The following is a 25,394-nucleotide window of genomic DNA, read 5'->3' as shown; positions in this document are numbered from 1 at the left end:
CTTACCTTCAGTCTCTTGTCAGCAATTCATTGACTGGCTTCTATTACCATTTTGATTCGGCTTTTCATTGCGTTTATGACACTCCCTAAATATTTATTAGCTTTCGCACTGATTATAGGAGTCAGTCAATTTTACCTATTACTTACTGGGCCAGTTCAAAAACCATTAGCATTGGAGGCATGAGCAAAATGCAATAAAGATTCTCATGGTAGATTGCAAAGACAGCCTAACCCTAACACTTAAAAATGCAGTTGATTACAAAGAGCACCAAATGGGTAATTCTGCACTTTAAATAAATAGGTGTGTGTGTGTGTGTGTGTGTGTAGGCCCCTGCAGGAGCTGGAAGCCTGTGTGATGGGGACCGCACCTTGCGTGGAAGCAAAGGTGGTTTATTGGTTTGTTTTCGTTCTTGTATTCTGGGTACTCATTTGGGGTTTTTTTGGGTGAACCACCCTGTGAACTCTGGATGAAGGGTGGTATACAAATTTACAGAAGAAGAAGAAGAAGGAGGAGGAGGAGGAGGAGGAGAAGAAGAAATGCTTACACGCTCCGTGCAGAGGCATTGGAAGACAGGACAATGAAGCTGGGAGCAGACCCAGCAGGTCCTTTCTATACATAGCAGGGTTCATAATAGAAAGGCCCCTGATTTCACAACCTATGGAAAATGAAGAATGGCATGATATAATCTGCGTGTGTGCTTGCTGGGAACCATCAACTTTCCTTTCTCTGCTGGCCACATATCCAGGGCACAGGTTCTGATGACCTGTCTCTATTGTATGTACCAGCAGAGGCACTATTGTGTTGCACAGGTAGTCTGCGTGACTTGTGAAGAGCTGAGTGGACATACCCATTCTGGTGCACATCTAGGGCTAGTCCACATGCCACACATTTCCTATGGGGGTCATTCCACGCCTAATCATCTGGTTTAATACTCAACCATGCTCTCATGTCTCAGATTTTCTTCAAAAAATAAAAATAAAAATATGTGTAGATACTTATGAGATAACCTCAAATTAAATTTTAAAGATTTTTTTTGGTCCAAAATTGGGTGCAGGAGAATTTTTTTAAAATTTCTATTTTTGCACAATTTAGGCTAATGCAATTTCTACGTCTGTTTAGAGAAAACCTCCTGTTCTGCTTATTCTTCAACTAATTGGGCTTATTTTGGTATCAAAATAAAGCTAATTTTGGTCTCTTTCAAAATAAGGTATAAAAATGGTATGAAGTGCCACAGAAAAGGGTCACTGACTATTCAAAGTGAATTTTAGTCATGTTCTACCTTGGTATGTTTGATAGGCCATAGCGCGCAAACCACAACTAACACATGTATCATACTTTTTTTGTAGAATGGGCAAACCATGTACTTGTTATGTTTTAAAAACAAGAAGGGTGTTTTTTGTAGTTATAAAATATTTTTTTTAAATTAAGTTTTGTTAATTATTTAATAAAAACAAAAGAAAGACAAAAGAAATTTTGCAAATTTGCAGTGCAAATTTCTTGCTATATGGCCTCTGTGAGCAGAGAAAAATCAGAGTACAGCATTAGAAAGTACAAATAAAATACTGGAGTTTCAAGCCATTTGAACATAAAAATGAGTGCTCTTCCCATATGTGAAACTGTACACACCATCTCCTACATGGAAGCAATATCCACATAGGAAATTCACTTGAGGACATTAGCTACCATCTCTCTCTATTTGATCTCACTGGCCAGCAAAACTGCCCTGTCGCTTATGCACTAACACAGGTCTGCTTCTCACATGACAATTCTGTTGATGATACCAATGCTTACATGAGTTTGCTGGATATTCTCTGGGCGTGTGAGAATCATTTGTTCCAGAAACAAAGAAGTTTCAAGAAGCAGCAGAAGGCTGAGATTGTTTTGTCTACGCAAGGACATTTTCTGTGGGAACTGTTCTTTGGACATGTGCAGTATGACAGGAAGTGCTGATAACAACAGTTCTGTGTAAGTTGTTGTGAGTCTCTTGCTTGAGCCATGCAGTGAGAGAAGTAGAGAGAGAGTCTTGGACTCTTGTTGGACTCTAAGCATGCCTTGACCATGGCAGTGGTGAATGTCTGTACATATTTGCTACCCATATGCTTTTATGCCTGTCAAGTAAACCTCTACACTTGACTGAATCTTTACAACATCCATGAGTGTTTCTTGCCTTACACACGGGGTTGTGTGTACCTTCAACCCCGAAGAAGCTTCCAAGGAAGGAGCTGCGCTGAGATGTAACTCTGCTGAGTATGGATACTAGGACACACGTGCAGCAAATGTGATGCACGACCCAATCCTTTTAAATCACCCATTAGACGTTGATGGATTGAACCAACAGAGTTTAACATGTTATCAGTAATGTACAGATGGACACATGCTACAAGTGCCTGGAAGCCAATCCCAACTGCTGAGAGAAATGATACAAGCCTAGACACACGTGTTGCAAAGCACATGTGCCTCCGTGCATGACTCACAAAATTGTGGCATTTGCCACAGTTCCCAGTGGTGGCGGTGGGATGGCACTTTGCCACCGAGTCACATGGAGCAAACAGCCCAGCAAAGCCACTCAAAAAACCAATGAGACTGATTAAACATGTTTTAGCTGACTGGGTTATCTATAAAATTTTCATTAAAATCTCAAGTGTTAAATTTATTTCCTTGCTTTGTCACAGTTTTCTTTAGTCGGTAGCGATAATTACGACATTAGAGATTAAATGAACCTCATATGCTACATCTTTGGGGCCTCCTAGGAGACTCGGAAAAGTGATTTAGGGAAAGTGCAGTTGCTGTTGCTCCTAATCGAGTTACAGTAATTGTCACCTATAATTTTGGCTTGACTGTTGTGTGTTTAATCAGAAGCTTTACCAAGGGATCCTTTGCCATAGAGCTCCCCCTTATCACCACACACACACACACGCACATTCCCTTTTTCAAGAACGAGCCCCCTTCAAAAGAAGCAAATCCTCACTTGCTGTCCTGCCGATAAGCTGGCTTTCCTTCCAATTTAAAGACAGGGAAGTAAGATGTGGACAGTCCAAAGGCTAAACTCACTTAGTGGTTTCCAGCAGATCATAATCTAGAGCGACAGCGGAGGGTTTTCAGTGCCCAAATATCATCTCAGAATTGACAGGCCAAATGCGGAAGGGCAGCACAGGTTGTTTAAAGAGCCATACAATGAGCAGAACTTTGTGCCCTGCTGGGGTGCTTGTCACGAGACAATCATATTCTGATAACCGCTTTTCTGTGTATGAAAACCACCTGCTTTAATTGCAGAAATGGAGATTTTGTCCTGCTCAGACCAAGAAGCTGATTTAGCTGTCAGGGCTTTTATAAGGCTTGGTGTGTCCTGGTTGGCCTGTGAGGTCAACTGACTGCATTCATGGCAGAAGAATGGTATGGAATGGAATATGTTGCTGAAGCTCCCATCATCCCTGACCAGTGGCCATGCTGGCTGGTGCTGATGCGAGTTGGAGTCCCACAACATCTGGAAGGCCACAGGTTAGGCACCTCTGTGCTAAGGACCAGGCTGGGAGGCTCTGCTCCTTGGTGCCTTATGCAACCCTATAACTGAGCGTGGTGGGGATAGTGAGTCTTGAAGTTGGCATTCGGTTCTATCCCCCATTATCAACTTTTACCGCTCCTCGCTTTCTTCATCTGAAACACAAAGAGCATCTTCAGTGCTGAACTTGTGCTACAACTGTACAAATCAAAGCAAGTGCCAATTAGAGCAGGATTGGAGCTGCTTGTAGGAGGCCAAGTGATCCTAGGTTTTCAGGAGTAAAGAGAATTGAAAATCCATGTGGGGGGACCCTTGCATGTCTCTCTTCCCACTTCAGCTCTAACTGGAATCTGTGTATTTGCACCAGGTTTGAAGCTTCAATCATATGCAAAATAACCGAAAAGAAACAATAACCTGCCCTTGAATAATTCATGCTATTTGTGAGACACTTTAAAAGCTTCCCTCTTAAATCGCAGATTAGCATTTTTGTTGCTTTCCTAATCAAAGGGTGTTTTTTAAAACAATTCCCAGTGCTTCTAAGATGTATTTCCACTATTTTGACTCTGGGTTTGGTTTTTGTCTCTTTTTTTCTCCCCCTTTGTGGTTTGATTTGGCCTTTGGAAAAAGCCTCATCGCTTGTACTGAAGCCCACAAAGTTCAAGAGCTTTCTGCTAAATGGTGAGTGCTTAAACACACACACACACACACACAAAAAAACACCCACCAAGGAAGATATTCCCCAATTTGTAAAGAGTCCTTTTAAACTATGTGATTGAGTTTCCGTTATAGGATTTAGGCTGCAATCCAAGGCACACTTATTTCGGCGTATGTTTCAGTGAACTCAGCAGGGCCTACCTCTGAGTAGAACATAAGAAGTGGTTACTGGATCTGGCCAGTGGTCCATCTAGGACAGCATCCGCTTCTCACTGATGCCTATGGGAAGTGCACAAACAGGATCTGAGCAGAAGAGAGCCTCCCTGCCTCCTGTGTGTTCCAGCAACTGCTATCCAGAAGCATTGCTGCCTCCAACTGTGGCAGCAGAGAACAGCCATCATGGCTAGCAGCCATAGATAGCCTTATCCTCCGTCAATAAGTCTGATCCTCTTTCAAGCCCATCCAAAGGCAGATCTACACTCATGGTTTAGAACGTTAAAAATGTAGTTAAAATGTGACATTAGAGGGCACTGCAGAGCAGCGAGCCACTGGCAAAGGGAAACTGCAGTAAACGTTATAGAACATTATATCTAAGTAAAAGGTAAAGGACCCCTGGATGGTTAAGTCCAGTCAAAGGCGACTATGGATTTGTGGCGCTCATCTTGCTTTCAGGCCGAGAGAGCCGGCATTTGTCCACAGACAGGTTCCCGGGTCATGTGGCCAGCATGACTAAACCGCTTCTGGCACAACAGAACACCATGATGGAAACCAGACAGAAACGCTGTTTACCTTCCCACCACAGTGCTACCTATTTATCTACTTGCCCTGGTGTGCTTTCGAACTGCTAGGTTGGCAGGAGCTGGGGCAGAGCAATGGGAGCTCACCCCGTCACAAGGATTCGAACCGCCAACCTTCTGATCGGCAAGCCCAAGAGGCTCAGTAGTTTAGACCACAGTGCCACCTGCTAATAATGTTATCTAAGAACTAATAACGTTTAAAAATCAATGTGGATCCAGCCCAAGTTGGTGGGCATCAATGTCCCTTCTGGGAGCGAATGCCATAGTTTAACTATGCACTGTTTGAAGAAGTACGGTACTTTGTCCTGAATCTTCATTGTTCAGCTTCATTGGATGGCCCTAAGTTTTAGTGTTATTAGATGCAGGTGGAGGGCACTTTTCTTAATCCATTATCTTCATACCATGTGTGGGTATATACATCTAGCACTCATTTCGGTGCCAATTGCTTCCAGAAAAAAATCTGTTTGTGACCTTGCTAACCCAGAAAATCGTAAGAGCAAACTGACCAAATTTGGGGTGGTATACCAGCACACAGTTATTTCCTGCCATTTTCATGGTAGAATCATGGGGGAATAGAAGCACCATTCTCCAATGATGTTTGTTGTTGACATTTGCTATTGTGTCACACCATGCCCGCCACTGTGAATGAAATTTAGCCTGATGTGCTGGTATCATCAGTCAAAAAGCCACATGGTGCAATAGGTACTGCAGCGTGAAAGGAATGTTAGACAACAGGACAGAAGCCCAAGCGTTATCATCAGGGAAATGAATGCAATATTCCCCATGTCTGAATGCACCCTCAGGCACTGAAAAAGTGCACTTTCAGTGACTATATTGCTGCTCATCGTATCTCATAGCAAACACTATACGAAATGTCAGAATAATGTTTTTTCCCCAGTCCAATAGTTTCTTTAGGCCAAAACATCAGACACAGCCAAAGAGCTTTCTAGCTCAGGGCATGATCCAAACATAGGTTTCGTCTTCTGGGGCATGTGGTGGACAGTGAGCTGAATCTGCAGGTGTTTGGTCAACCAAGTCTGAGCCACTGCTGCACGAAGGCCATGATGACTGAGCCGGGAGATTACAGACAGAATAATTTTTTTACATTACAACCCTATACTAGAAACTTTGAAGCAAGTCCCACTGTTTTCAACCGGGGTTTACTTTGTGAGAAGCATGCTTCTCAGCCTTAAAATCTTAATAGCTGAAAAATTACAAGGTAAGAGATCCTTAACGAAAACCACATTTTTTTTAAGGTGTTCAAGATTTTTGGTTCTCCTTTCTAAAAAAGGAAAACACAGAAAACACAGCCTGTTGGCTGTCAACATTTAGTGGGAGGGATTCAGTTGCATATGATTAAAATGAATTAATATACTCAGTTGCTCTGGCACAACAAATCCTCCCCCCCTCTCCAATTACAGTTGTTTTAGGATTACTGGGAACATCCCTTCTACGTAATGCCAATGATTCATTCTACAACTATGTGCCTTTATGACGACACTGAAAAATACATTTAACATGCTTTAATCCTCCCTTCTTGCTTTTCTACATTCTGTTTCGGGAGTTTTCTGTTCTTCTTTTAAATTCTCTGCCGACTCATTTGAAAAGCAGTAAAAATTATTTGAAAAGAAATTATATTTTGCCAGGCCTCACAATCAAACTCAAGCCGTTTCTTCCAGGGCTACAGAGCCTGGAGCTCTCCACATGTTGCTAGAGAACTTCCATTATTCCTGATCACTGGCCGTCTGGGTTGGGAATGATGGACGGGCTACAGGTTCCTCACCCCTGATATCTACTCTCAGTGGCTAGCATGATTGCCTTAACACTGCCCTGAAACACTATTTACCACAAAAGATCACGACCTACACAGAGGGCCCTTTTCAGTAATTTCAAGAATGACGAAAAGGCCAGATGTAATGGACCTGCTTTGTTCTCTTCCCACAGAAAGAGGATTTGATTGAAAATGAAAGTACAGCATGCCTGTCAGTATAATCCTATATAGCAAGCAAGGGTTGTTGACGATAAGAGGGTACCAACACCAGTGCCATGAACAACATGACAGCATCACATTAAGGATGGGGGAATCTGTCATTAGGGAGGGGGAAGGCCATAGCTCAGCAGTAGAGCATCTGCCTTGCAAGCAGGAGGTCCCAGGTTCCCAGGTTCAATCCCCAGCATCTCCAGTAGGGTTGGGAGAAACTCCTGCCTGAAATCCTGCAGAGCTGCTGCCAATCAGAGTAGACAATACTGAGCTAGATGGACCGGAGGTCTGACTCAGTATAAAGTAGCTTCCTACGTTGCTATGGGATGCAGGTGGCGCTGTGGGTTAAACCACAGAGGCTAGGACTTGCCGATCAGAAGGTCGGCAGTTCAAATCCCTGCAACGGGGTGAGCTCCCATTGCTCGGTCCCTGCTCCTGCCAACCTAGCAGTTCGAAAGCATGTCAACGTGCAAGTAGATAAATAGGTACATGCTGGCCACATGACCCAGAAGCTGTACGCCGGCTCCCTCGGCCAATAAAGCGAGATGAGCGCCGCAACCCCAGAGTCGGCCATGACTGGACCTAATGGTCAGGGGTCCCTTTACCTTTATGTTGCTATATTGATTTCAGTTTCTCTCAGTTTTGCATTTTCATAATCTGAAATTCAGTTTTCCACATCCCATTTTATGCTTTATTTATTTTTAAAGTCCCCATGAAAGTTCATCAGCATTTTTGCATGAATTTCTCCCAATACACACATTTTTGCAAAGCAATTTCCCGTAAGGCAATGCATTTTTAAACATGCTTCTCATGAATATATGCACACACTGCCCTAGCATATGCATTTTTGTACACATTACTTGACTGGAGAGCTGCATTGCAACATTCAGAGAATTACCCAGAATGCACTGTTTCAGAAATTGCAAATTAGGTAGGTTTGTCTTTAGATGCAAACTGAGCTGAATTTGTCCCCCACCTCTGTGTCACATACAACTCAGCTATTATCTCTTTATCTCTTTAGGCTATAAAATAAAGATCAGACGGAAAGGGTTGTGTGCCGAGCAGTCTGTGTAGTCCTCTGTCCTGCTCCATCTCTCTGCTAAGGCTGTGGTAAAACCTTCCCCTTTGGCTCTTCCTAAACATTAGGAAGAACTTCCTGACAGTAAGAGCTGTTTGACAGTGGAATTTGCTGCCAAGGAGTGTGGTGGAGTCTCCTTCTTTGGAGGTCTTTAAGCAGAGGCTTGACAACCATATGTCAGGAGTGCTCTGATGGTGTTTCCTGCTTGGCAGGGGGTTGGACTCGATGGCCCTTGTGGTCTCTTCCAACTCTATGATTCTATGATTCTATGATTCTATGATTCTCTTCCTCCAAAAGATGAAAATCCAGCTGTGAGTAGTTGTCCTTGCTGAAACAAGCATTCTTATCAAGGATGACTAGCCTGTGATCTTCCATTAACTCAACAAGGGCAAATTCTACTGACCTCATTAGGAAGGACCCAACCCAACCTTGTTGCATTAGGGATTTCTCCTGCATGAGAAGACAGGCCCTGGCAGACTGAGCAGATGAGACCAACAGTGGGTCCAATGGTCAAGAAGGTGGTTTCTGCATGTGCTGTAGAGGGAAGTGAGGGGCAGATGGGGGGTTGTCAGCCTGGGAAGGTAGCCCATCTAGGAGAAGGAAAACTCTGGTCCAAAACTCTGCTGCCTTGCATGATATCTTCGGGAGAAGAATAGGCTAAAGAGTAAATCTCACACAAATCCAGAGTGGAGTCTCAAAGAGAGTTGGATGGTGCCAACCCCTGCAACCAAGCTGATGCCAAACATATTGTTCTGCTGTCCTTTGGACCACATCACCGAGGCTGTCTGGGAAGCCCAGGACCTCCACACACACTGCCCAGGCTTGCACTTCGGTGCTGCTAAGGCAGCAATTTGACTTCACTGCCAGAGGCTGACTTCATTGTCTCTTGAGACAGACAGATGCCAACAACATTGGAAGGACCGTAGCTCAGTGCAGGAGCACACAGAAGATGCCTGGTCCAACTCCATAGGTAGTGCTGGGAAAGACTCTTGCTTGAAATGCTGGACAGCTGCTGCCAGTCAGGGCAGACTAGATGGGCCAGTGGAGGCTGGTTCTTGAGGGCGCAGTGGGTGCTGCCCCGCCACCCTCTGTCTGCCCTTAGCCAGCCCCCATCCGCCTGCCTTCTTACAACCCATCAGCAAGAAGCTCTGCCTACCTTTGACTCTCCACCTACTGCTGGCCTCCTTGCCTTCTGCCCTACCAGTCTCAATAGGCACCAGCCCCCACTGAACATAAGGCAGCTTACCCAGCAGGGTGGGGGAATTACTGACTGGCAATTCCAGCCAGCGACAGCATTGTTCAAAACTCTTCTGTTAGAACTGCAGCTCATTCTGCCTTCCCAGCTCGCCCAATGACAATCTGCTGCTCACACACTGACAGGCTGCTGAAATGACAGCTCAGGATTTCACACACGGGTGCACCGTAGTCACAGGGGAGTTCCTTTTTTTTATTCCCGTTCCACTATTAGGTTTCAAACTTCCCCACTGAGTGGATATCCTCAAGCCATGCTAGGTATGCTTAGTTATGCATTGAACTTACAGAGTGGAACTAATCCAGCAATTCGGCTTCAGATACAGAACAAAGGGAAATAAGCCCAGTATCAGGTGAATGTTCAAGGCTTTGCAAAGCAAAGGCGAAACAGAGTTCTAACCACACACACTTTGCCTATCTGCAAGCAGCTCAGCTAACAGGGTAGGTGATGGTGATCAGGACTGTGCCACAACGGTCCTATGTTCAGTTTGGTGCCCTTTCTAAATGTTAGGAACCTTTCCCTCTGTAGCTACTATATATTTTGGAAATAGGTTTGTCTGTCTGTCAGTCTGTTCTCCATTGGCTTGTCCACCTCTTGAGATATTGTCATCTAGCTTGGCAAAACACCTCCCAAGGTCGCAGCAGCAGATCTTGACGTTTGGATGCCGGGCGCCATTTTGAATCAATATGGTGGACCAAAACATGACTTTGGTTTGACATTGCCTGGCTTTTGGCGTGATAGGTCCAAACTGGTACACCACACTACATATATATATATATAAAATCACAATATTTTATGGTTTCTGCAAATGCCCAGGCAGAGCTGTGGACTCCCTGCTGATTTAATAATACAACAGAATTGCCTAAAAGATGAGGAGATGGAAACCTTCTCCAGGCATTATCAATACAGGGAAAGAAACACATGTGGGGGGCAGCAGCAAGGGTGACTGTGGTAACTCTACCTCATGCCTTTTTATTATTAGTTACTGAAATTATTTATATGCAGCCAAACTACAATAGCCTCTGAGCAGTCTATTAAGATATGATACAAAAAATAAAAATAAGTTAAAACTTTAAATCGAACTCCCTGGAATAATAATTTTATGTCTTTAGTAGGCACCAGAAGTGCAACCAGAAGGGGGCCTGTCTGAGCTCAGCTAGAAGGGGTAAAGGTAAAGGTAAAGGTACCCCTGCCCGTACGGGCCAGTCTTGCCAGACTCTGGGGTTGGTGTGCCCATCTCACTCAAGAGGCCAGGGGCCAGCGCTGTCCGGAGACACTTCCGGGTCAAGTGGCCAGCGTGACATCGCTGCTCTGGCGAGCCAGAGCCGCACATGGAAACGCCGTTTACCTTCCCGCTAGTAAGCGGTCCCTATTTATCTACTTGCACCCAGGGGTGCTTTCGAACTGCTAGGTTGGCAGGCGCTGGGACCGAACGACGGGAGCGCACCCCACCGCAGGGATTCGAACCGCCGACCTTTCGATCGGCAAGCCCTAGGCGCTGAGGCTTTTACCCACAGCGCCACCTGCTTCCCTCCAGCTAGAAGGGAGATCCCTTAAATTGAGCCCCCAAATCTAAACACATGGCTCCTGGTGGATCCAAACCATCAATCCCAACCACCATGACTGCCTTGAAGACTTCAGTGACTGGGCAGGGATATTTCTGTTTGTTAGGGGCTCCCCGTGTGGTTTGGAACCCTGCTAAGAAATATTGCCTGCTTCACCCACTCACCTGCCCTAAGTTGGAAGGCAATGGAAGCACCTCCCTCTCACTCCAGCTCACATGTTGCCTTCCTCACACCTTGAAGAGAGTATGCTTGTTGTGGAGGATGAATCTGCACATGTATATAAAAGTGTTAAGGTCAGTTTATTTATATGCCACTTTTGCACAGCGAACTCTGCCCAAAGCAGGTCACATCAGGAGAACAGGAAGATGCCTTACAGCGATGTCCAGGGATCCCTCCCATCTATTCCCAATCCATATCTCTTTCATCTGCCTTACCCGTAAATCCTTTTTTTCCTGTTTCCCCATTAATCTGCATGAAAATTGCACACAATAGTCCATATTTAATAGAAATTTAAAACATGCTTTTCTAAGTGTTTTCACTCTCTCATTATTATTATTATTATTTTACACATTGTATTTTTTTGTGAGAGGCTGAAAAATCCACTTGAACATCTGGGAAGTGTGACAGTCATGGAAAATTAGACATTAATCTGGCAGGTGCGGATCAGATCAGCTGGAATTCGCCAAGCTAAAGTTCTTCTAACATCAAGGTTCTGGTGTCTTTGGAGGACACCTGAGAGCTGTGCTACTTTTTCCCTGTCCAGGAGTAACCCGTGGAAAGTTCCATAATACAAGCATAAATCCTTGCACTGACAGGATGCATTATTTTGATAATGCCCTGAGTTTCTATTCCCCATAGCTTCAGTGGGAGAAAAAAAAATACTTTAAACCTTAAAATATATGCAGCTTTTAGAGAACCTGCGCTTGTAGCATCCCTGCCCATTCCCCCTAATTAAAGATAAATATACAATTGTTTTCTCATTGTACAATCTGCAGTGCCTTTGAAGCAGCAGAACCAGTCTGACCACACGCACAAGTCAAGGAGGCTTTCTACAGAAGAAAGCACACCCATATTTAGTCTCCTTTCTAATCAAGTCTGAAATCCATTTTGAAGATAATCCTTTCCAGATTGTACAAAACCTGGGTTTTATTCTTAGCGCTAAAATAGCACGGTTTCAGAGGTCGCATTTGCTCATTTGGGTGGCTCCTTCTTTAAACTAGTGGTGGAAATGCATAAAACCAATGAAAGTGCACATAAAGGAAATGTAGATCCTATAAAATAAACAATGCCTCTTCTTCATCACCACAGCATCATCTGAAGGATACGGGCACCGTGTTAAAAAATTGCCTGCTGAATGCAATCCCTATGACATAATCAATAATCACATAAAATGTCTTGGCAAAAGCTATTTCAATAACTTCATCAGCTGGCTTTTTGATGCCCTACTGATCCAAATTCAACCCCTGTGGGAAACCCTAGGAGTTGAGCCAGACATGGATTTGGCTAGAGGCACTGGAATAAAATGGAATGAGGAAATAAAGTAATTTAATTGCTTTGGCTTTCCAGCTCAGGAGATCTGTATTTAAGCCACAACCAAGGCACTCATTTCCCCCCTCTGTGGATTCCCCACTGCAAATGCAGAGCAAATATCTTGCCGGTCTGTACTGCAGTCTATGGTGCTGCTATTTTTAGAAAATGTTGCTTGGCTTGACTTATGGCTAGTAGTGACTGGTGTGTAAAATTGGCTCTTTCAGATCAGCTTGCCCCAGCATGTCACTGGATCCTAGGGCTTGTCCAAATGACCTGTTTATTGAGCATTCATCCTGATATGCTTGCACAAAGCTTACACGGATGTTAGATGATATCCAGTCTTTTATTGAGCGTTCATTCTAATTTGCTTGTGGGAGTTATATAGCCATGAGCATTGATCTTGATCTGTTTGCAGGGTGTTTATGCATCTTCCCATAAAATATTCATTCATCCCACACTCTTCAGTGCCTTTCCTAACTGCGAAAAGTTCTTTTAAAAAGTGGATTTGTTCTAGGATGACAGGGCACTTTAATCCACTTTAATTGTGCAATGCTAAATTTCCAGCATGCCCTTGAATATCCTCCTGAAAATAGTGACAGCCTGGAAACACACCTAATTTTCTAGAATTGGAAAGTCATTTTTTCACAGGTTCAGTGTGGACCACAGATCTGCGTCAGAGAATATACACCTCTGATGCAATTCAACAAAACCTAGAAACATCTCTCTGTAAAGCTAGCTTATTTCCAGATGCTTCAATTTTCCCTAGGATATGTTGGCATGGGTTGGTTTTCGTCATTTTCACAGGTCTGCAAAAAAACACACACCAAAAAACAAAAACAAATGTGTGTGAGAAAATGATGGCAAAAACAATTTTGCTGAATTCTAACAACTCCTGCAGATAAATCAGTGAGAATTACAATGCAATCCTGGGCACATTCACTTGGAAGTAAGGCCCACTGTTGTTCAATGTTAAGTATGCACTGTTCATGTTCTTCCTTTCCTCTGTCTTCTGAATGGTCTTCCACTCATGTGTCTCAAAAGCTTCTACTTTGGAATCAGTGACTTCATTTTGCATTTAAGTCTCAAGTGGCAGATTTGTGAAGGCGCTCAGTTGTGTGAAGCATCAGAAAGAGGTGGTGATACAACGAAAGCTGCTTATCTTCTCCTTTGATCCAAGGGAAAGGGGGGGGGGGGAAACGGCAGAGATGGGAGCAGGCCAGGCCACTCAACTAAAGGCTACAATTACTATAGCAGCCTATGATGGGTGATGAGGGGTTGTGGTAGTGGAATGTAGGGTCGTCTTGTTAGAGGCGTGGGGTGGGAAGGATATCTGCCAAATAAGAAATGAATTTTTGATTCCAGCACAACGCAACTACTGAGAATTTCTAACCATGCTTGATCAGCCACCACCCACTCTGACAGCAAAGTGCACCAGCAAATGGAAATGAAATTCCTTGATTCAGCATCTGACCTCTTAGCACCAACGTGCCACTTTAAAAATTCATCAATGCACTCCTTGGAGATCCTTCTTTAAAGGAAGATTGCCAAACATGAGATTTGCACTTCTTCACACTTGTCAGATCCACCTTGCTGGGTCATTGGCTGTGAGCTTATATGTCAGACTTGTCCATTTGCCCTCTTTTTAAAAAATTAATATCAGTGGAAATGGTAAGTCTCTGATCTCTTGGGCAGACCTTGTCATGTGAAGCTAGCAAGGCAGGAGTGCTGTTGTGCCCTTCACTTTCTTATCAGTCATACCTAGCTAGGATGTGTCCGTAATGCAGCATTAATGCGCATGTGGGTCCCACAGATTCCATTTTTTTCTGTGTGCGCTTTTGTCCATGTAAAAGCACTTTTCATTCTATACTTCCGAAATCTATTCCACTGCTTCCCATCCACTAGTGGGCAGTTCTTGACGGGATGGATGGATCTGTGCAGCACAGTCTTATCCCCTTCCCTCTGTGATTCCTTCCTTGCCTTTCAATCAATGTCAACCAGACAATGATGATCACTGGAAACCAAAATAGTTAAGAGTGATCAATTAAACAAGGCAGGGTTGGTGGCAGGTAGCACAAGCATCCTGGCATTGGCAAGATGACACATGTAAGAGAATACGATTAAAAGTGAAAATTTTATTTAAGCCACAATTGTCCGATAAATTGAAATTCAAGGAGAAACTCCAGCAGGAAGTGAACGAATTACCATTTATGGGGCAATTAAGTAAAGTTACTTGCAGGTTGAATCGAGATTACAGTTTTAACAAAATAAAAATAAAAAATAGCATATGTTAATTAGTGCCAGGATTTGTCATCACCAATGCTGTGGCCCTTGCTAACTGATCACTGTAATTATTTAGCATCGTTGCCTTGTTTTTTTTTGCACTTCATTTCCTTCTGAACTTGCTCCTCTGTGTTCCCACCCACCAGAACACCATATGTGTGTCTTCTTGCACATTCAGGATTACTTCATGTGCCGGATGAAATGGACTGTGGTTCATGAAAGCTTATGCCATAATAAATCTGCTTGTCTTGAGGGTGCCACATGAATATTTGTTTTTGCTGCAACAGACTAACATGGCTAACCTTTTGGAAACTGTTCTTTTTAAACAAGCGTTTGATGTTTAATTGATTCTCTGTGTGGGCTGGTTGATGGTTCTTAGATGTAGCCAGCTTATTACGAATGTTACATCATGTTTAAAAAGTCCATCTATTTGATGCACTTACGGCTTTTATTAAGTTACTTTTTATGACTGCAAGCAGCTTTGAAGACAGGGGGACAGAAAATTTGTCATATACACAGCCAAATCCAAATATATTTCCAAGTCAGGCTGCTTCTATGGGAAATGAGGAGAGCTGTAAAAAAAGCAAACCACGGCCACGTCCATGTCAGCAGTATTATACCACTTTAAACAGCCACGGCTCCCTCCAAAGCAATCTGGGAGCTGTAGTGTGTTAAGGATGCTGAGATTTGTTAGGTGATCCCTATTCCCAGCACAGAACTACATAGGGCTAGCCCACCCATGAGGTTTAACAATCACGCTCTCTTCCTAAGGAACTCTGGGAACTGTAGCTCCGTGGGAAGAATAGGGGACTCTAAACAACTCTCAGCACCCCTAAGAAACTATACTTCTCAGGATCCTTTGGGACTGTCTACTGCCTTAAATGTATGGTGTGGGTATGGCCCATCCCTTATAATAATAATAATAATAATTTTTTATTTATACCCCGCCCTCCCCAGCTCAGAGCGGCTTACAAGCAATAATAAAAACAAGATGAATGATTACAACTTAAACACAAAAATAAAATACAACATTAAAATAATGGAACATCAAAATATTAAAATGTAGCCTCATCACAGGAGGAGAAGGAAAAGAAAAAAGAAAGAGAGAGAGAGGGAGGGAGGGAATCAAATTGGCTCCAAGCCAAAGGCCAGGCAGAACAACTCTGTCTTACAGGCCCTGCGGAAAGAAATCAGATCCTGCAGGGCCCTGGTCTCATGAGGCAGAGCGTTCCACCAGGCCGGAGCCAGAGTTGAAAAGGCCCTGGCTCTGGTTGAAGCCAATCTAACTTCCTTAGGGCCTGGGACCACTAGGGTGTTATTTATGGACCTTGAGGCTCTCCGTGGGGCATACCAGGAGAGGCGGTCCCGTAGGTACGAGGGTCCTAGGCCGTGAAGGGCTTTAAAGGTCAAAAGCAGCACCTTAAATCTGACCCTGTACTCCACCGGGAGCCAGTGCAGCTTGAAAAGCACTGGGTGAATATGCTCCCATGGCAGAGACCCCGTGAGGAGCCTTGCAGCAGCATTCTGTACCCGCTGGAGTTTCTGGGACAGCTTCAAGGGCAGCCCCGCGTAGAGCGAATTACAGTAGTCAAGCCTGGAGATGACCGTTGCATGAATCACTGTGGCCAGGTTGGGGCGAGAAAGGTAAGGGACCAACTGCTTGATGCAGCGAAGGTGGAAAAATGTCGCCTTGGCTGTTGCTGTAACTTGCGCCTCCATGGAAAGGGAGGCGTCAAGGATTACACCCAAACTCTTAACGGAAGGCAATGGCACTAATTGGGGCCCCGCAAAAGAGTATGTCTCACCTAATTCAATACAAGGATCCAACCATGAGTCTGGAATCAGATTATAAAAACATAAGAGGATTCCTGCTGCATCAGACCAAAGGCTCCAAGGATTTCTGCACCCTGTTCTTATGGATGCTCGTGGGAAGTCTGAAAGGAGGATATAACGGAATGCCAAATGGCATATTTTAACCTGTTTGGAATTCAGTGAGAATGTGAACTTGCCAAAGCAGGAGATTCCAGCAACAAAGATCAAGGCCACCAAGGTTTATTATCATTAAGAAGCTTGTCCTTCTATTTGATGGTATTTTCTGAATTTTTTCCCCCTGCAACTGTGCTGAAAACTGGAGTATGTATATAAAATTTGGATCATGTTTTTCTTTTCTTTTCAAAAAGCACGACACTGGCCTCTTAATATTTAAAAAGGACATGCAAAATATGACCCAGATGTCACTGGCTTATGGCCATTTTATCCTGCCATTTTAGATTTGGAAAACTTTATTTGACTAGGAACAAAAGCTAAATCCCACTGCTCATTTCCATAAAACGCCTGAGCTTAGAGGATATGAAAGGATTCCACCCAAAAGGATTTGAAAGAATTCTGCCCAAAGAGGAGTTCAAGAGCCTTGGTATAAAGAACTACTCACAGGGTTTAAGGTAAAGGGATGTGCCAGGATTTTGATAAGAGGGGAATCATACGAAGTGAGGTGATTTTTCAAATTGCTAATTACCATCTATGTGGAGGACTGCGGCCCTGGATAAAGGCATAGTATTTGAAACATGATGTGTCTAGGGTCACAAAATGCTGCTTTTTATTTTTATTTTGGTGGGGGTGGAATGGCGCTGAAGGGTTGGAAAACAACCCTGCTCTGCAGGAATATTTTCAAATAATCACCAAATTATTCTTTCACAGTAGAATCATAGAATTGCAGAGTTGGGAGGGACCCCGAGGGTCATCTAGTCCAACTCCTGCAATGCAGGAATCAAAAGCATCCATGACAGATGGCCATGGAAACTCTGATAAAACCTCCAATGGAGAGTCTACTACCTCCCAAGGGAGTCCATTCCACTGCTGAACAGCTCTCCACTGTCTGAAAGTTCTTCCTGATGTTTAGTCAGAACCTCCTTTCTTGTGACTGAAGCCATTGGTTTGAATCCTATCCTCCGGAGCAGGAGGAAACAAGCTTGTTCCATCTTCCACGTGACAGCCCTTTGGATATTTGAAAATGGCTATCATATCTCCTCTCAGTTTGACTCTTTTCCAGGCTAGACATACCCAGCTCTCTTGACCGCAAATGGTATTAGTTATGAGGATGTGGTGGTGTGGTCTTAGAGAACAAAATTTACACATCTTGAGGTCACGCACATGTGTGCGAGTGTGAGTTGGAACATGTGGTTGGGGGTGGGCTGTCTTCCCAAAACAACAAATGGTTCCAATAAAAAATGCCCCTCCTGTTAAGGATGGGGCTTCTTTTCCTTGACATTAGCAGCACTGTTGCCCATCAGGGGTTCTTGTTTCCAACAGCTTGCCTCAGCGAGATCAAATCCAGTGGGCAGCATGTGGTAATCAGAAATGGCAACCTGGCTATCTGCCCCATTAATTACCCCCCCTGCCATTCTTTGGTCGATTCTGATGTGACATGCTTTGCGCTCAGTGTGAAAAGATTAATTTGCTTTCAAGGGCAACTGCCCCCCAGTGATCTCTCTTCTTTGCTTTTCCCTGATCAAGTTAACAGCCAATAATGAACAGCATCAACTCAAGGATTCTTCAAGAAACACACACACATAAAACACCCTCACCAAAGTGTTGTACAGAGCGAGTCCTTAAATATGAAGCTAGCTAATTAAATCTATGTATCAGTGTATTTAATTACTGTAGTGCTACTTAATGGACACATCTCCTAAAGATAGCGTTGCTGCAGTAAATGACACACTTCATCTGCTTTTGAAAGATTGAACAATGGCAAATTATTCAAGGCTTCTTTCTGCTGTTCTTCTTCTCGACAGCGTAAAGGGTGAGGCATATCAGGCTTTGGGGCTGGCTGAGATCTGTCAAATATTGCTATTGAGGTTGCAGTTCAGCCACATTCACTATTAGAATGAGCAGTGATGTGGTGTCCTATACTGGCTGGGATGATGGTGTTCTGTGTGGAGGTGATGTTGTGAGGACTCCCATGTCATAGAACACCTCCTGGTGAAAGCAGCTGTCACTGTGATGATTAGACCCTGCAGAGCTGGTGAGCCAGTTACGACAGTCTGCCTTAAAGATCCACAAATAAATGTGGATCTTGCAAATAAATAATATTTGATGTACACTTCTGTTAAGGCCACCATTCTGTGCGCTAGAGCAGGATTGGAGCCGTTCTCTGTCAAATGTATACTGTCACTTACAATGTATTTTATTTATGCTTATGTTTTTAAATATGCTGCAAGTCACTTGGAGACCTATATGGAACAAGCAACTAACAAGCCTAAATAACAACAGGAATAATAATAATGAAATAAACTTCTTGAAACCAAGTTCTTCCACCTGTTGATATCTGAGAGGCTCAATGAATGCGGGAGTGAATTATGTGCTTTGTGCTGACTTCCCTTGACTGGCCTCAGGGCATGATCTTGGAAAGATTCCAATTCAATTTTAGCTTGTCCTGGATCCTTACAGTGCCAGAAAGGTAAGGTGCTAGTAAATATTAGCATCTAGCACATCATGGCTATGTTTCCTGAGGCAGCAGCTGAGGACCCCTGAAAGAACCTCCTTGGCAGAAATAGTTCTCTGCTTCTGCCAGCAGTAAAGATATCCCAAGCTCAGCAAACCAACAAACAAAGCATTTGACCATATCATCATGATTGTTGGCTTGAGACCGTAACAGTAAGTCTTGGGTATCAAAGCAGTGCCAAGGTTAGTTTTGTTTGACAATCTAAAAAAGATCCCACCTCCTCCTAGGATAGAGATGAAATAAAGAGACACTTGTCTAAGGTAAGGTTACCAGATGTTTTTCAAAAAATCTAGGGACACTTTTTTAAAGAGAGACAAAAAAAAGTTATTTAAAAAAGTTATTTTTTAAAAAAAATAAGAAATAATCTCTTCTGTGATCTCCTCTGTCGTGTGGCCTTCCTCTGGGCCCCGGCCTGCTCTCATTCCCTACTAATAAATCTACAACACTTAAAATATAAATCCAGGGACATTCCAGGGACAGATTTGTAAATCCGGGGACTTTCCCTGGGAAACGGGGACGTCTGGTAACCATAGTCTAAGGGAACTGTTAATTGCAAAGTGAACCAAACGGATGCCATTATTTAAATCATGTAGGCAATATTAGGGTGGAGCGCCTCCCAGACTTATAAGCTAGCTGCCATCCTGCCAATATTATTTATTTTGTACATGTTTGTTTATTACTAGATTCCTTACCCGCCCTGCATCATGAGGTACCAGGGCAGGTTACAGTAATTTTAAAACACAATATTAAAAACAGATTACAATTAAGAGAATAAGGTCGGTCCTAAAATATATACTGATCTTGTTGATTTATACAAAGTATTGGTAAAATGCCAATTCATTGGGGGGGGGGCATGATGTCATAGGATGCTTGGTACAGCATGGTGGTTTAAGGATAAGGAAGTTAAGAAAGGAGTGTCATGCCTTTGAAGCTGCTTATCAAAAATTTGCATCAGGACAGCAGCCTCAACAAGCACACAGGTCATCTGGCCAGTCTTCTCCACTATGATAAGCTGGATTTTATTTATGTTTATAGTATTTATTTCTTAATTTGCATCCTTCCTCTAAATTAGCACATGCATTTTCAATGCAAGTCTCTGCCCTTCTTTGTCCACTTTTATTTTGCAGCCGTGTAAAGAGGCCACCCTAGCCATTGATGATAGATGGCCCTACAGAGTGAGGTGGAGATAAAAAATCTAGTTGGTGGTTATAATTCCCCGCCCCATCCCCTTGCATCCAAGTCAGAAGCATTACAAAGGAAATCTACCGTGAGAAGAAAAGTTTCCTTTCTGAAAGACAAGATTAAATTATCCATATCTGTATTAGACAACACTCACCATTTCATTGCTTCATTTTGCACACTAATCCAGCCAGCCTCTGCAGCAGGAGATAGGAAACAGTGAGGGCTTCAGGGAAGCAGGACCCGCCGGCTGAGAAGGACAAATATCCAAAAATGTCATTTGCTACAAGGTAGGAGTTGTAGGTATTCTTCCTCCACTTTCATTTTTATACAGCGCTGGTCAATTTCACAGCCCATAGCAATGCTGAATGGGGAAATTGGAAACCAGCAGAATCGATTTGCAGAAGTGAGGTTCTATTTTCTTTTACAGCTCTCTCATCAGAGTTGCTATCATTCCCGTGTTATGTGGTATTATTATCGAAAAGAAGCCTGGGCATTGCTGATAATTGCTAAGAGAGGCTGAAGCTTTCCTCTTAAAGTAAAAATGGGACCACATTGCCACACTCCCCAAAGGTGCTGGTTCTGAATGTTTCTTTAGGTTGTCAATAATACATTGGAAGGGTCAGTGCTTAAGGTTCTCCCATCAGGAGCCTGTCTGATACTGGCATGCACCTGGAAGCCTCTCCTGCTAAAAATGGAGGTGTGCTAATAATGGAGTTACCCAAGAACTAGGGCAAGGCACTCTACAGATGTGGAAGGGCGTCTCATCTTTGGCATTCTTTCATGTGCTAGATTTAAGCATTTATTTTTAAAATGTGTTAGTGATATTTCTATTGGACATGAACTGAAGGCAATGTACAATTAACAGCAAGTTTTTAAAAAATAGTTTTGAATAAATAGAACAAAAGAGAAACAAAAATATAGCTAAATGAGCATAGAAAGCATGCTGCTTTCTCACCAAATGCTTCTGGGAAGCCCATCATCAAGAGCATGAATGCGCCAGACATCTCTCTCACCCCCATGTTGCCGGCTAGCAACCAATCCTCCTTGCGGGGTCAGCAAATCTCCCCCCACCTGCCCCAGTCAAAGTACAGAATACCAGATGAGTTATTCTAGTGTTTTTACATGAGTAGAATGTGTGCTTTTATTTAAAACGCATCTCTGGGTTATTTGTGGGGCATAGGAATTTGTTCAACTTTTTCTTCAAAATATAGTCTGGCCCCCCACAAGGTTTAAGGGACAGTGGACCGGCCCCCTGCTGAAAAAGTCTGCTGATCCCTATCCTAAGATGTCGACCCAATGTTAACACAGTAGGATGCTGGCTCAAAAAGAGGCATTTTCTACTGTTGTTTCTGTACCTACCTCTGCCATATGTGAAGTAGCAAACACCAATCACTTCAGATGTCTTGTGACCTTTTTGCCCAGACTTTCCCTAACCCATAAGACTGTACTCTGCTTTATGTGTTTAAATCTTCTGATTCTGTGTTTTATTTGTATTTATTTGCTGTGGGTTAAACCACAGAGCCTAGGGCTTGCCGATCAGAAGGTCGGCGGTTCAAATCCCCGCGACGGGGTGAGCTCCTGTTGCTTGGTCCCTGCTCCTGTCCACCTAGCAGTTCGAAAGCACGTCAAAGTGCAAGTAAATAGGTACCACTCCAGCGGGAAGGTAAACAGCGTTTCCGTGCACTGCTCTGGTTCGCCAGGAGCAGCTTAATCATGCTGGCCACATGACCCGGAAGCTGTACGCCAGCTCCCTTGGCCAATAAAGCGAGATGAGCGCCGCAACCCCAGAGTCGTCCGCGACTGGAGCTAATGGTCAGGGGTCCCTTTACCTTTTTATATGGCTATTTTAATGGGTTTTGGTTGTGTTTTTGTTCTTTTAATACTGTGATGATATATTGTTTGTTTTTTAGACTGTACTCCACTTAGAGATTTTGGAAACGTTAAGCAGTTTATAAATGCTTTAAAATAACTAAACTTATTGACAGCTGCTATACACAACAAAAGCAGGATGAAAAGAAAAAAAAAGAAGACCTCGGACATTTGTGGTATGAAAAGCTATAGGATTTCAGCAGGAAGTTACAGGACATGCACCAATTGGAAATGAAATGATCCCGAAGCTATTGCAGACCAAAACAGTATTAAAAGCAGGATCACAAATAACTACCCTCATACCCTCATGAGCACAAATCATCATGGAAGCACAGTAAAAAGGATGCATGAAGGGGCCCTGAGACACACTGTTTTTTATTGAAATAAAATTATATTTTATTTATATCTGAAAGTTTCAAAGCACAGTCGATCCTCAAAGCATCCCTGATCTTGTGAAACTGAAATACAGTGGCTATCTCAAGACCACATGCAGCTGAAACCTATGCATGTTTATCTGGAAGAAAATTCTACTGTGTTGTGTTGAATAGGGCTTGTTCCCAGGTAAGCATGCAGGTCAGTCCTAATAATTTTCGTGCGTGAGCAGAGATCTAGAAATGGGAGCCTTTTGGACCCAGTTTTATTTGTATGTATTTATTTTACAAAATGTATATTTAACTTGACTGGTTTGTTGTTGTTTTTTAAGAAAGCCTCAAAGCAGTTTACAAAAAGAATAGAACATCTTTTTTAAAAAAAAAACAGTTAAAAACAGATATTTAAACACACACAAAATTAATTAAAATCAACGGATACACTAAAAACCAGTCTAAAACACAGGTCAACATCACATATGTCTGGATTGGCTTGCCTAAACCAACGTGTTTTTAGGATCACAGAATTGTAGAGTTGGAAGGTACTCTGAGGATCATCCAGTCCAACCCGCTGCAATGCAGGAATGTGCCACTGTCCCATGGGGGATTGAACCTGCAACCTTGGCATTACCAGAACTACGCTCTAACTCAGTGTTTTTCAACCACTGTTCCGCAGCACACTAGTGTGCCGCGAGATGTTGCCTGGTGTGCCGTGGGAAAAATTGAAAAATTCGAAAGATTTAAAAATAAAGTATTTTACCCCAGTCAAACTTGCAAAAATATACCACTTGGCTGACAACAAATGTTGGAAGTGTAAGGAAAGTGAAGGAACATTCTTTCACCTCTGGTGGACCTGCCCAAGAGTGAAGGCTTTCTGGGAAATGATATATAATGAGCTGAAAAAGGTATTTAAGTATACCTTCCCTAAGAAACCAGAGGCCTTCCTTTTGGGTATTGTCGGCCAGAAGGTGCCAAAGAAGGACCGAACTTTTTTTATGTACGCAACAACAGCAGCAAGGATACTCGTCGCTAAGTATTGGAAAACCCAAGATCTACCCACGCTGGAAGAATGGCAGATGCAACTGACAGACTACATGGAATTAGCAGAAATGACTGGCAGAATCCGAGACCTGGGAGAAGAGACGGTGGAAGAAGACTGGAAGAAATTTAAGATTTATCTACAAAAATATTGTAAACTATATGAATGCTAAGGAGGATGCTAGAATATAAACAATTGGGCACCATTGAGATAGAGGAAGTGATATATGAAGTTAAGTTAAATTTAAGAAAAGATAAATTTTTGGAAAAACTTTTAAGTTATAGTTAATCTTTTAAGATTTGAATAAAGGATATTAAAAATCAGAGATATAATATTGGAAGATTAGATAATGAGAATCGAAATAAGGGGATAAATTTGCTGGAAAATTTTTTTTGGCTAGGAACGCAGGAGCGGGAGATGTGAGGGAGTCCAAAGAAGTTGAGAAGATTATGCTAAAAGATATGTTATATAGTATTGTTTATTGGAACTGTAACTAAATGAAAAAATTGCTAATAAATATATTATATAAAATAAAATAAAATAAAGTATTTTATAATTTTTCATATTTCTGTTTACTTACTATTTCATAATAAAGTAATTACAAAATACTTTCTTTGTGTTTATTTGATTCCTATTCAAGAGAATTACTTTATATATAGTCAATATAGGCACAGAGTTAAATTTTTTAACAATTTCTAATGGTGGTGTGCCTCGTGGTTTTTTTTTCATGAAACAAGTGTGCCTTAGCTCAAAAAAGGTTGAAAAACACTGCTCTAACTGACTGAGGTGATGGAAAGCATGCAGTGAAGGTGGCTGCCTGATGTCAAACAGAACCAAATCCTCAGGACGAGTAGGATGCAGCACCTGCTAGCAGTTATGTAAAACGTTGTGACAGCAATCACTACTATTATGCTAAAGGAAAAAGAACGCTGCATTGAAAACCATCCCTATTTTCTTCTAGGACTCTTGCTGCACTCAACTCACTAGCAGAAATTATTAATTAATTAATTAATTAATTATATCCCACCCATCTGGCTGGGTTTCCCCAGCCACTCTGGGCGGCTTCCAACAAAATATTAAAAACAGAATAAAACACCACACATTAAAAACTTCCCTAAACAGGGCTGCCTTCAGATGTCTTCTGAACGTCAGATAGTTGTTTATTTCTTTGACATCTGATGGGAGGGCGTTCCACAGGGCGGGCGCCACTACCGAGAAGGCCCTCTGCCTGGTTCCCTGTAACTTTGCTTCTTGCAGTGAGGGAACTGCCAAAAGGCCCTCGGAGCTGGACCTCAGCGTCTGGGCTGAACGATGGGGGTGGAGAAAACCTTCATTAGGAATAGCGAAAGCCTCCGACTTACATTTTACTTACGTTTCCACACGCAGAAAAATGTATTATCTTATTAAAACTATGTAAACTTGTGGACATGACAAATATATCTCGTGTGTGTGTGTATATATATATATATATATTTTCACACACACACACACACACATACATATAATATATGTCATATATATGTATACATAAATTAATAATGCTGTGAACTGCCCTGAGATCTTGGGACGAAGGGCGGTGTATACAAATTTAACCAATAAAATAAAATTAATACGAACGGCAGCAATAATAAACCACCGCACCCTTTGACCTAAAGCACCAGCCCTGGCCGAAGCACATATACCGGTCCACACTCAAGTCATCCACCGCGACCTCTGCGGATGATCTCCTCAGAGCAGCGAGCCACCCGCTTGACGAAGAGACGCGCGTTCACTTCAAAACTACGATTCCCGAGGTGCAC

At 42.8% G+C, this 25,394-nt stretch overlaps 1 long non-coding RNA gene across 1 annotated transcript; it reads right to left on the bottom strand.

Moving 5' to 3' along the window:
* Positions 1–544: 544 nt before the first annotated feature.
* Positions 545–25,376, bottom strand: LOC310838138. Its single transcript, XR_014560717.1, has 5 exons — positions 25,237–25,376; positions 20,474–20,566; positions 10,991–11,093; positions 848–960; positions 545–655 (listed from the first exon to the last, which is right to left on the bottom strand). It is a non-coding gene; the product is annotated as an uncharacterized lncRNA (long non-coding RNA).
* Between the last annotated feature and the right edge of the window lie 18 nt (positions 25,377–25,394).

Source organism: Podarcis gaigeae (genome assembly GCF_964106915.1).
Source record: "Podarcis gaigeae genome assembly, chromosome: 2".
NCBI lineage: Eukaryota > Metazoa > Chordata > Lepidosauria > Squamata > Lacertidae > Podarcis > Podarcis gaigeae.
Note: the sequence above shows the minus strand (reverse complement) of the source record. Positions and strands in the feature narration are given on the sequence as shown.